Here is an 11,908-nt window from a genome sequence, read left to right on the forward strand (position 1 = left end):
TATAGTTCACAGTTTTTTGATGATCAACAGTGCTCACATTTTGATAATGTGAAGATTGTTTGGTGCTTCAGTCAGGGTCCTGGCAGGAAATAAATGGCACCCTCAAATTGGGTGATTTAAGGAGATTAATAAAGGGCAGTTTTCCAAAGTGTAGGCAGAGTAGAGAGAAACCATAAGTTATAGTGCAGTATCCTAGTTACCAGGCCTAGGCCCGATGAGGCGATGGAAAGAAGTGGCTACCAGGAGAGAAGAGACCCTGACAGGAGTTAAGGGACACAACCCACCCACAGTCCCACAGGGAGGGCTCCATCTCACTTTCCCTCTCCCTGAGTCTCTGCAGGGAAGGCAGAGGGCATGGGGGCACCGTTGCTGTGTGGTTGCTTCAGGTCAGCCCCTCAGGACCCAGAGCAGGGTGGAGAAGAAGAGAGTGGACCTGCAGGGCAAATAGAAGATATCGAGCATCACAGCCGAGCAGGGTCCTAAGGTTCCCTTAACTTTCTTGACCAACTTTTCTTTCACCACAGTTTCCAGTTGGGTTGATCTTCTAACACTCCTATGGCCACTTCACTCCAAACTCTGAACAGACTGTAAAACCCCTCAGCTGGCCCTTATATTTGAGCAAGTTATTTAACGTGGATTAGAAGCTCCATGTGCACAGGCAGTTCTGTCGAATAGAGGACGTCCACCGGGGTAACTGGGGGGAAGCTGCTTTGCCAGCCAGGTCTCTCACATGTCAGTATTTGGGGAACTTTTCTCTGAGACCATTCAGTCTCTCCAGAGAAGGAGCCGCTGTGTCTTTACCTGGGAGTATAAGCCTGGAGACTAGCTTTCTGGGAATTGCCTCAGGAAGGGGGTTCTCTGTCTATAGACATTCTCTTATGTGCCAGTGCCTCTCACCACTTTGCTTGCGTCCTGATTGCATTTCCCCAAAGAGTAAACCCCTTATTTTCAGTGAGGGTGGAGGCAAGAGGCAGTCATTTTGTTGCGCAGGTGGGGAAGGAATCCGGGAATCTCCAGTCTCTTAGATCCCTTGTTTCAGGCCCACACTGTACTCCTATCTTCCATAGAACTTGCTCCCTCCAGCTCCTGAGCCCATCTAGTGCAAATCAGCTTCCATCTCTTCACCACCTCCCTCTGTGGCCACTTAGATTTCACTCTCGTGTTAGTCACACTGATTTCAGCTTTCTAAAATGTGGTTGACAGACCTCAGCTGCGGTTGTCTCCTCTTCCAGTCTCTTGGTCGTTGTGTGATTATATGTTTGTATGTTCTTTTCCCATTATTTTAGTAAGATTTGGGGAAGGAACTAAGATAAACATATGAGTTCAATCTGCCACGTTTAACCAGAGATCCACTAGTGTTGAATCGTGGTTATTTTAGTGTCGAGGTGAATGCTCACCATTTCATGACTAAAGGCCCCATAAGATGACTGCTCTAAACCGACTGAAAAAAAATGCACAACCTAAAAGTTGAAACTTATGTTTTATTCGGCAGACATACTGAGGACTTAAGCCCGAGAGACAGCCTCTCATATAGCTCTGAAGGATCCTTCAGAAGAGGTAAGGGAGGAGCCAGCATATATAAGAGTTTTGCAAAACCAAACCAGGTAGTTGAACATCAAAAGGTTTCTGCTAATTAAAGAAAAAAGAAACATCTCAAGTTAATGAATTTAGCGCTTTTCTCTGTATGGGAAGGTGCAAGAGTCTGGGCTCACTGAAATCATTCCTTTGATATGCACCTCAACTATCTAGGGCCAGCATACTGTTCTTTTCCATCCTGAATCCACTCAGGGTGCACCGTTGGGGGTGACTGCAGTGGCCGATGACTTGATGGCCACAACATCCTTTGTTTACTGATTTGTCAAGCAGCACTCTTTGTCCACAACCCAAACCCCGAGTAGCTATCCTCCGTTCCTTGTCATAGAGCACGCCAAAGTTACGGAGCTCGTGCTTTTTCCCCAGGTGTGTGTGTGAGCATATCACATGATCCCACTGCTAAGCTGTTCACTAGCCCAGTGTTTTCTAAAGTGTGGTTAGCACACCCGCAGGGGGTTGAGTAAATATCAGATGACTGAGAATTTCAAATTTCTAATTGTATAGTTATATATTTTAATGTATGTATATATATATATATATATTTAATGTAACTGGCATATCAGGCACATTTTTGCTAGGGATGAAGCTAAGTAAAATAGGGAGTCAATTTAAAGAAGCACGTTGAATAGAGTAGTATGGGTGCTATTCAGGAATGGCAAACATTGTGACAATGACTGATACTTGCTAAACACCAATGCTGCTGAGTTGCAGCTAGCTAGTGCTACATGATCCAGAAAGGAGACTTAAGAAGCACATTTCTTTCTAAAAAAGCCCTAGCGGGGCTTCCCTCGTGGCGCAGTGGTTGAGAGTCCGCCTGCCGATGCAGGGGACGCGGGTTCGTGCCCCGGTCCGGGAAGATCCCACATGCCGCGGAGCGGCTGGGCCCATGAGCCATGGCCGCTGAGCCTGCGCGTCCGGAGCCTGTGCTCCGCAACAGGAGAGGCCGTAACAGTGAGAGGCCTGTGTACTGCAAAAAAAAAAAAAAAAAACCCTAGGGCCTGTGCTCTTCCCCCAGCTGGAATGGAAACTAAGGATTGTCCAGTGTGGGCATCTCACTGTTTGTTTTTATGGAATGGACATAGAAATCCTTCGGGCCTGGTTGGAGTTAGCCAGTTGTGAGTTGCAGAGTGTGGGCACTAGAAGAGCAAAGCTGGCCTTTAGAAACTGCCTCCCTCTTTAGAGCTGCATTTCTGCCCCCAGAGAGCCTCCTTCTTTGCACCTTTGCTCCTGCAGCTCTGAGATGCAGGGTGAGCACATGGGAGGGGCTGGTCACTGACAGAGCATTCAGTTCTCAGCCTCAGGGAGGCCGCTCGCTTGTCTCAGAACTGCCCCTGGCACAGCTCCAGCCCAGATGAGGCAGCGCAGGTGGGGAAACAGGTGGTATCAAAGGTCTCTCCCAGCTCCTGGAGGCCATCCCTCTTCTTAGATCAGGGCTCTTGAGAGCTTCCCAGAAGTATCTTCATTTCAACATTCCAGATTGCCCCCCAGCGATCGAAAAGGAAGCTAACATTTATTGGGCACCTACTGGGTGCTGGGTGCTTTACATTTAAACCTCACAGCAACCTATGAAAATGGTATTATCCCCATTCTACAGAGGCCCCATGAGAGGAAGTAATTTGCTCAAGTTCTCATAGTGAGTGGTGGAATCAGGAGTCAAACCCAGAGCAGTGTGAAGCCAAAGCAAAGAGCCATACTGAGGGAAAGACGACAGCAGGCCTGTCCCCTGGAAACATGGGCCTCACCCTGCTGCTGTCCGGACATTGCATGGCTGCCTCTCTTTCCAAACTGTGAGAGAAACAAAACCGAAGGAGGCCAGGGTCTCGTGGGCAGGGGCTGCCTTTCTGAATCCATGCAAGGGGCAGAGACCAGCCAGCGTAGGGTGGCCAGAAACAACCATGTACTTTACATCATAAGCTAAGTATGCCATAAAAAACTAGGCAACTTGTAGCCCCTCCCTGACCAGCCCAGCCTTGTATATACAACCAATTTTAGTACTAGGTAATAAAGTATCTTAAAAAAAAAAAAAAAAAAAGGTTGGATAAAGCAGTCATTATGTGCAGGTTCTAGAAGATCCTCACCTGAGGAAGGGGTCAGGCTCGGCCTGGGTGCAGGGCCAGGAAGAATGCTCTGAACCAATTAGAGTCTGAAATAGATAAAACAAACAGTCAACAAACTTGCCTCTCTCCTCAGTTCATTTCCTGAGATAGGAATATGGTTTATTGAGCTATTTCCTTGTTTTTCCTATTTCAAAGATGCATAAGGCTTAGAAAGTGACTTGCCCAGAAACATACAGGCAGTAGGAGTCATGTCAGGGTTTGAACCTGACTGGCTCCCAAAGCTGAGGTTCCCATGGAGACCCTCTTCCTGAAGGACAGTAAGTTTGGTGCAGCAGAGGAATGCAGTACAGATGGAGGCTCTGCCATCTGCCCCTCCTTGTCCCTTAGGAGATGTGCAGAGTATCTCTCCAAGTGGAGGAGTTTGCAGGGATGTCTGTCTTCTGAAAGGCCTGGACAGAAAGATAGACAGGGCCCTCCTCGGAAAGGGTCAATCTGGGCTTTGTTTTCCCCAACGTCTCTGTCCCAGGACTAACAAAATGGCAGGAAAACAGGCTGACAGGAGCTGTCCGAGATGATCACGCCAGCCCCCGGCGCACCCCTGCTGCTCAGAGCAGTGAGGGAGCAGCCTCCATGGAGCGGTGCCTGGTGTCAACTTCGTTGATTTTCTACTTCATTAGGTCAGTGAGAGGCTGCGGCTTCCACAGAGAGCCCTCTTCAGCGTGGCCTAGCAATTTCCTGAGAGGAACTCCCCGTTGTCCCTGCTGTCACGGGCAGTAGCTGCACCTGGTCTCCCTGCAGAGAACTTGCCCAGATGCCACCTGGCTTTCATGTCTTTGAAGCCTGGCTATAGCACATCTGGCTGTGTGACTTTGGGCAAGTGCCTTCACCTCCCCAAAACTCAGTTCCTGTTTCTGGAAAACGGGAGTAATGATGTGCCCTACTCCACAGGGCAGTTGTGAAGATTAAACAGTGCTTTTAAAGGGTTTAGTAGGAGTGCTGGGGACGTACATATTAAATGTTCAATAAACATGGGAGTGATTATTATTGCAATGCTCAGAAAGTCTGCACCCGCCAGGTTTGGTGTCCTAGCACTGACTAGGAAGTACCCTTCAGCATCACAAGTAATTTCAAAATAGCTCAAATCCCAGGCTCGCACTTTGGCAAAGTGAGAGTGGAGACGACAGTGATGTCCATAGCAGCATTGACCAAGAATTCTCCTTACTCTCAAATCTCCCTTCATCAGTCAGCAGAAGTTAAGGCAACCCTTTTCCAGTCTTCCACCTCCACTGCCTCCAAAATTCCCTTGAGATATTTTCTCTTCCTCTTTATTATACAGATTAACATCCTGTAGGCCCAAATCCTCCCCTCCACTACCAGTCCAAATACACAGTCTTCCCCAACCAGGGATTGATTCTGCATCACAAAAGCCCAAGGCACAAGTTGAGCAAAAACCGAACTCCCCTCAGAGACCGGAAAAAGAACTTGAACAGGAGAGGGACTGCCCCAGGGCGCAGGGAAGGCTATGAACCTTGCCCGGTCCACTATCCACACAACTGAATTTCAGGCTCCCCCCCGGAGATGCGCACAGAGGGCTGAGAGGAGGAGCGGGTCATACCAGGAGCGGTTCCACTTGGCATTCTGATTTGGTTTTCTCCTGGAAACGGAATCTCTCTGAAGAGGCCGCCCCAGTTCTTGACACTGAGGCAGTGAGTTTTAGCTCCATCTCTGCTCCCGGGGCACCCACCCTACCTTCTCTGTCACTTTGACTCCACACTGATAAACACCCACCCTCGTTAAGAGCCTGCCAGCCCCTCAAACGCCTCAGGGGCCACTTTATGGGGTAGGGGTAACAAGGCCCTGGGATTCTTGCCTAATCCATGGCAAACTATCTCCTGCATCACCAGCACCTCCTCTGCCAGGGAGAGCAAAGTCTAAAGGCAACTAACACACTGTGCAATTTTCAACTTTCACCCATTACCCTAAAGAAGGTTTACCACCAGAGCCTCACAGCCTGCCCTGAGAAATCAATTCCATGTGGGAGGGAGTTGGTGGATTCCAAAGAAGAGCCTTCCTAGCCTGCCCCGTTTCAAGACTTTTCTCAGAGAACTCCTGCTGGGTCCGAAGTCTTCCAGGGAAACCCAGCTGGGCTTCCTCCCTAGGCTGTTCCTAAGTTCCAGGCACGACAGTGGGGTGTGATGGGCCCGAATGACACTCAGCCCCACTGGAGTCTGCAAGGGAGCCCTGCCAAGGGTGCTCGCTCTGGATCGTCGCCCAAGGCAGGAAGCTGTGGCCCCTGGTTACCATGGAGATCTTGGCACAGGCTGTGCCCATCTATGGCTGCCAGGCAGCCTCCCTTAGGAAATGAGGAAGAGAAATTTGGTTGCTGGAGAACTAGCTCAGCCTGGGAGGAGGCTCCGTGACACCATGAGCCTGCAGCCGAGGGGGCTGCAGAGGAGGCTGAGGCCGGGAGCTCTGTGAGAACAGCTCTCTGCTGAAGCGGCCTCCTGCAATCCTGTGGCTTCAGTGGCTGGGGTGTGGCCTCCTGCTGAGCGAGGCCTCTCCGCCAAGCTGCCAGTCCCAAGCCAGGGCTTGTTCGAAGTGGCTCTGGTACAGTGGAAAACCCCAGAAGCCAAGCCGGGAGTAGAGCCACACCCACAGTGCCAAGGAAGCAGCCCAGGCTGGTGGAGAAGGCCGTGGTGTCTGGTGCAGGGAAGAAAACGCTAGACTAGTTGGGAGGTTCCTGTTTCTTAGTCACCACCCCTGAAACACTATGGTAGAGTCAGGAGCACTTCCCTTCCCTTCCCTTCCCTTCTCCCAGCCCTACTTCCCCACTGCGCAATGACGTCTGCCCTGCAGGCCAATCGGATTGCTGAGAGGCTCTGCAGTGTAAGCAGAGCAGGGGCAGGTGTGAGGGGCTGATCTCCCTCACTGATTCAGTGGGTAAAGGAGGGCCAAGGCTGTGAGGGCCTCTCCTAGGCTTTCATCCCTTCTGTGGCTAAAACTGGAAGATCAGCTCAGTTAAAATGTCCTTTAAGACAGCCTGACGCTGCAAGTATGTTTGCACAGAGGGCAGAGTTTGGCCCTGCACACATGTGGGCTTTGCCAGGCTAATGGAGCACCAGGAACAGGGAGGCTGGTTAGATTATTAGATAGGGCCCTGAAGCAGCCCTGTGGGCAGATGAGCTGTCTGGACCTTGGGGAGTGTTTTATCACATTTGTCCTTTGATATTCGGAAAGCAAAGGGCTAACTGCTTTCCAGGCTGTGAGGCACCCCAGGAAAGACAGAGGGGCAGAGTAGCATAGGAGAAGAAAAACTAGACCAGGAGTTTGAAATCCACCTGGCTGCTTTCCAGCTATGAGGGGCGTGAAGCAATTACTTTTTTTTTTTTTTTTGTGGTACGCGGGCCTCTCACCGCTGTAGGCTCTCCTGTTGCGGAGCACAGGCTCCGGACACGCAGGCCCAGCTGCCATGGCCCACGGGCCCAGCCGCTCCGCGGCATGTGGGATCCCCCCGGACCGGGGCATGAACCCACGTCCCCTGCACCGGCAGGCAGACTCTCAACCACTGCGCCACCAGGGAAGCCCCTGCAATTACATTTTTTGAGGTTTGGTAGTCTCACCAGTAAAACACAGGTCAAAATTCTTGTTCTGCTTTCCTCTCTCGGTTGAGGTGAAAATGCCTTGAGAGAATGGATATGAACACCCCCCCCCCCCACCAAGCTACCCATAAAAGAAGGCCCGATGAGCTTTACCCAGCTGCAGGGAAGCCTTCTCCATGTCTGTACCCATCACAGCCTGTGGTCCCTCCTGGGGGTCAAAGGAGCTCTCTTTTGTTCCTCTTAACAGAATCCCAGGCTCCCTTCTGGTACCCTGGAAAAATGAGGTGGGGTATCTTTTCGGGTCAGGGTGCTCTGAGCAGGCTCAAATAACAGGGCAGAGGGCCTCCTTCTCCAGTAGAGCCTGCGTTGTGAGGTGCAGCTAGATGAGTGCCTGTGTACCCCAGTTTAAACAAAAACCTAGGACCCAAATTTCAGTGAGGGGGCCCTGCAGTCAGCATCTGCACAGCTAAGAAGACTTCCATTCATTTCCCACACCTAGCCCCAGGAAATTACCAATACACTTCCCTGGTGGTATTCATATTTTCAATTGGCTTGATCCTCTTGGACTTTTAGAGGAAATTGCCCTTCTTTTTTGAGCTAGGCTTTGGAATGTAATTCTCCATCTGGTGAAGGTTTGAAACATCTACACAGGAATCAAAGAGATGGGTTCCTATTATCAGTAATTCACTTTCAAAGCCCTGTGAGACTGCTTTTTATTAACAATCCAATACCCACCAGTGCCTTGGGAATTTTGGACCCCGTTTTGGAGCTAATATGGGGACAAGAGAGTGCCAGGCATGGATTTCCTGTTGCATGGGTGAAGCCAGGAGCCTTGGATGTCTGTCTCCACCCCCACAGTAGCCCCAATCACTTTCCAAAGTAGGGGGCAGCCTTTGCCACTGGGTCCTGAGCAAAACTGGAAAAATGAAGGTGTGTGTGGAGGCTCAACTCCCTAGCTCAGAGCCTCCCGGGATGTTTGAACTGGAAGAGAGAGACCCTCTTATGTTTAGAGGCAGGGATGCTGAGGCTACAGAGGGAATGTGACTGCCGTAGTGTCACCCAGAGGCCCATGACAAAGCTGGGGCAAGAACCCCAGGTCAGGGCTGCCTCTTCACCGGGTTGCTCACTCATCTTTGCCAAGCCACCACTGTCACTGTCCTTGCCACCCAACCTGTCAGAGGGAAAGGCTGTCGCAGCTTCCCACAGTCCTCCCCTGCTGTGATTAGATAAGGGACATCTTCTGTTACACTGGGAATTGTCTGGCTGGGAGAGGCCCTGGGACTCCCTCTGCAGCCCTGCTATTGGAAGGCCTCAGTTTGGGAGCCCCTTATATTCTGGTGTCAGTCTTTGCCTTGGAACCCGTCAATGGGATGGAAGATTGAGGCCTAACTCCCTGCCAGGGAAGGATGGAGAGAAAAGGACACAGGTCTTATCTCTTTCCTGGGGTAGAAAGTGGCTGGAAGGGTAATGCCTTAGTCCGTTCAGGCTGCGATAACAAAATACCATAGACTGGGTGGCTTATAAACAACAGAAATTTATTTCTCATGGTTCTCGAGGCCTGGGAGTCCGAGACCAGGATGCTGGCAGTTTCCAAGTTCATAGATGGCAATCTTTTTGCTGTGTCTTCACATGGCAGAAGGGACAAGGGCTCTCTCTAGGGTCTCTTTTATAAGGGCACCAACCCCATTCCTGAAGTCTCCACCTTCATGACCTGATCACCTCCTAAGAGCCCCACCTCTAAATATTATACTATTCTATTGGAAATCAGGTTTCAACACATAAATTTTGGCAGGACACAAACATTCAGTATACAGCAAAGGGAGTTTAGGGTTTCTGAGGGGATTGTTAGGGGATCATGTCAGGAATGAACTCTGGAGGGAATGACAGTCTAAGCCAAAAAGGGAAACAGAGGCAGCATCTAGTGCCTGAGGATGAGCCAGCTTGGAGGAGGGGAGAAGAAGGAGTTGGGGGCAGGGAGACATCAGGATAGCAGAAGAGATGGCACCCAGGAGAACTTGGGGTCGGGTTGGAGTCTTCAGCTTCCCCTCCCATCATGCGAGAAGAAGATGCGATTGGGGCGATGACATGAAGCAGTCTCCCAGGGGCAGGCATCTGCTCTCTTCCCAGAGAGAGGAGCCTCTGCTTTGGCACATACGCAGCAGGCCCTGGCCTATCAGGGATGGAGATGGAAGAGGCTCTCTGCATCTTGGACCCTGCACCTTAGGAAAGTCATCAGCTTTGCAACTGTGGAAAAGGCTGTCAGCGAGTGTTCAGAGGTGCCATGGGGACATGTAGGGTGTGTCAGAGAAGAGTATGTTTTGTGCAGAGGTGGTTGGAGCTGTGTGTGTTCTGAAGCTTTCTGTTGCGTAACAATGTCCTTACTCAGGACCCTCCCCCATCACCTTTCAACCACCTTGCTTTCACCCTATCTCTCCCATTTCCCCAAAACTTCAGTGACTTCCACTGTCCACCAAAAACCAAAAACCCAAACCCCCAAATTTCTCAGCCTGGCATTTAAAGCTAAAGATTCACCAGACGTACCTTGAATTTCCTGTCTCCAGGTATTTGGTCTCTGCTTTCTCAACACCTGATCTTCATTAATTGAACTTTTTTTCTGGGCTGAGCTCAGATCCCACCTCTTCCAAGAATGCTTCACCGGTATCCCTGGCCAAAGGACCTCTCTCTCCTCTGAATACTAGAGCAATATTTTCTACATCTTTTGTGTTAGTTTACATTCTATCTTGCACTTTAACTATAGAGGGGGATGTTGGTTTTCTCCACTAAATGGTGGAGAAAGCTTTGAAGGCTTATCAATTTGTCTTATTCATTTTTGTATCCCTAGCACCTAGAATGGTGCCCTTTACACAGCAGGCACATCATTCAGAATACATTTATTAAACAGATAAATGCTGGTGATGTGGAGATGAATGAGAAAGTTTCTGTCCATTAGGAGCTTACAGTGTACCGAGACAGAGAGATGCACAGCAATAAGAACTAATTTAATACACAGCCCAAGGAACAGCATTTGATCTATGGAGGTGTGGGGTGTGGGTGGGCAGGGATGGTGCGAAGGGCATCATGTGGGTTGAAGGAACCACCCAGGTGGAAGTGGGTGGCATATTTGGGGAACGTGGTAAGTACCCTTGGGACTGGCATGAAGGAAAATAGGAGATAATGCCAGAGAGGGATGTGGGCACTGGATTATAGAAAGCCTAGTGTGACTTTCCAAGGAATTTGAAGTTTATCCTGGAGGCCACTGACTGAGGAGCCATTGAATATTCTTGAGGAGGAAGATAATAAACACTTACTGGATAAAGGAATGACTCTGTGTTTTGGGTAGACACCATTCTCTGGCCAGGGTCACTTTAGGAAAATCTTATGTTGGATGTTAAGTAGCACCCATTCTCTGAGGCCAGCCTGTCCCCTGGTCAAACCACCGTTCTGTGAGATTTTCCCTTTTAAAGAGGCCACCCCCCCCAAAAAAAAAACACTTGGTCAGGGTGAGAAGTCTGTTCTGCCTTCTGAAGCAATTTCCTGCCCCACCCCCGGCTTTGACTTTTATATAGAAATTCTTCTGTTTGGACTGCATTAGTCAGGATACCGTATTACTTAGAGTTCTCCAGAGAAAGAAACAATATATATAAAATGAGACTTGTCATAAAGAATTGGCTCATGAGATTATGGAGGCTGAGAAGTCCCACGATCTGCTGTCTGCAAGCTGGAGACCCAGGAAAGCAGGTGGTATATATTCCAGCCCAAGCCAAAGGCCTGAGAAGCAAGAGTGCCAATGGTGTAAGTCCCAGCCTGAGGATGCGGAGACCCATGTCTCAGCTCGAGCAGACAGGCAGAGACACCCACTGCCACCCACTGCCTCTCACTGAAAACTGAGCCTGGGACTGGCTTGGGCCCCCTATATAATTTCTTGACCTTTGTGGAATTGGGGGGTAAGGGGTGGGGGAGGGACAACATCCTATACAGAAGAAGAATCACAGGCTTTGGAGTCATCAGCCTGGGTTAAAGTACCAGCTGAAGTCAATTATTAACTGCAGGACCTTGGCAAAGTCAGTAATCTCTTTGAGCTTCAGTTTTCTTATCTGAAAAATGGGGATAATTATGCCTGCTCCAAAGAATTAAAATGACGATGAGTATGGGGATTGCCTAGCTTGCTGCCTAACACACAGGAGGTGCTGAGTAAATGGTACTTGTTTGATTCGTATTTGTAGAGTTAAATAGAAGCTCCTGTTCTACATGAGAAGAAGGAAGCTGCGCTTGGAGTGGTGCCTTAATTTAGGGGACTGCAAACTTTCTGCCTAGATTATCTTCAGAGGTTGTCCCAGAGCCCTCCTGGTGAAGGTTCCTACCCGTCTCCCCAGCCTAACGTCTGCTCTCCATGCTCTGCCGTCCTCCTCCGGACAGCTGCGGGTGCACTGATGGGAAGCCAGGGGCCCAGCCCTGACTGAATGAAGACATTGTTGCAAAGACTGAGGAACCACAGACACTGTTGCAGTCCTCCCTGCCCTGAGGAACCCTGGAGAACCTGTGGCTGGCCCTCAGCCCCTCCAGCTCTGTGTTTGGGGAGACAGCCTAGGTCCTCCCTAAACCTCCTGGCCTCCTGGGCTCCTCCGGGCCTCCTGGAGGGATGGGAAAACGGTTAGGATG

The sequence above is a fragment of the Delphinus delphis genome, chromosome 8 (assembly GCF_949987515.2).
Source record: "Delphinus delphis chromosome 8, mDelDel1.2, whole genome shotgun sequence".
NCBI classification, from domain to species: domain Eukaryota; kingdom Metazoa; phylum Chordata; class Mammalia; order Artiodactyla; family Delphinidae; genus Delphinus; species Delphinus delphis.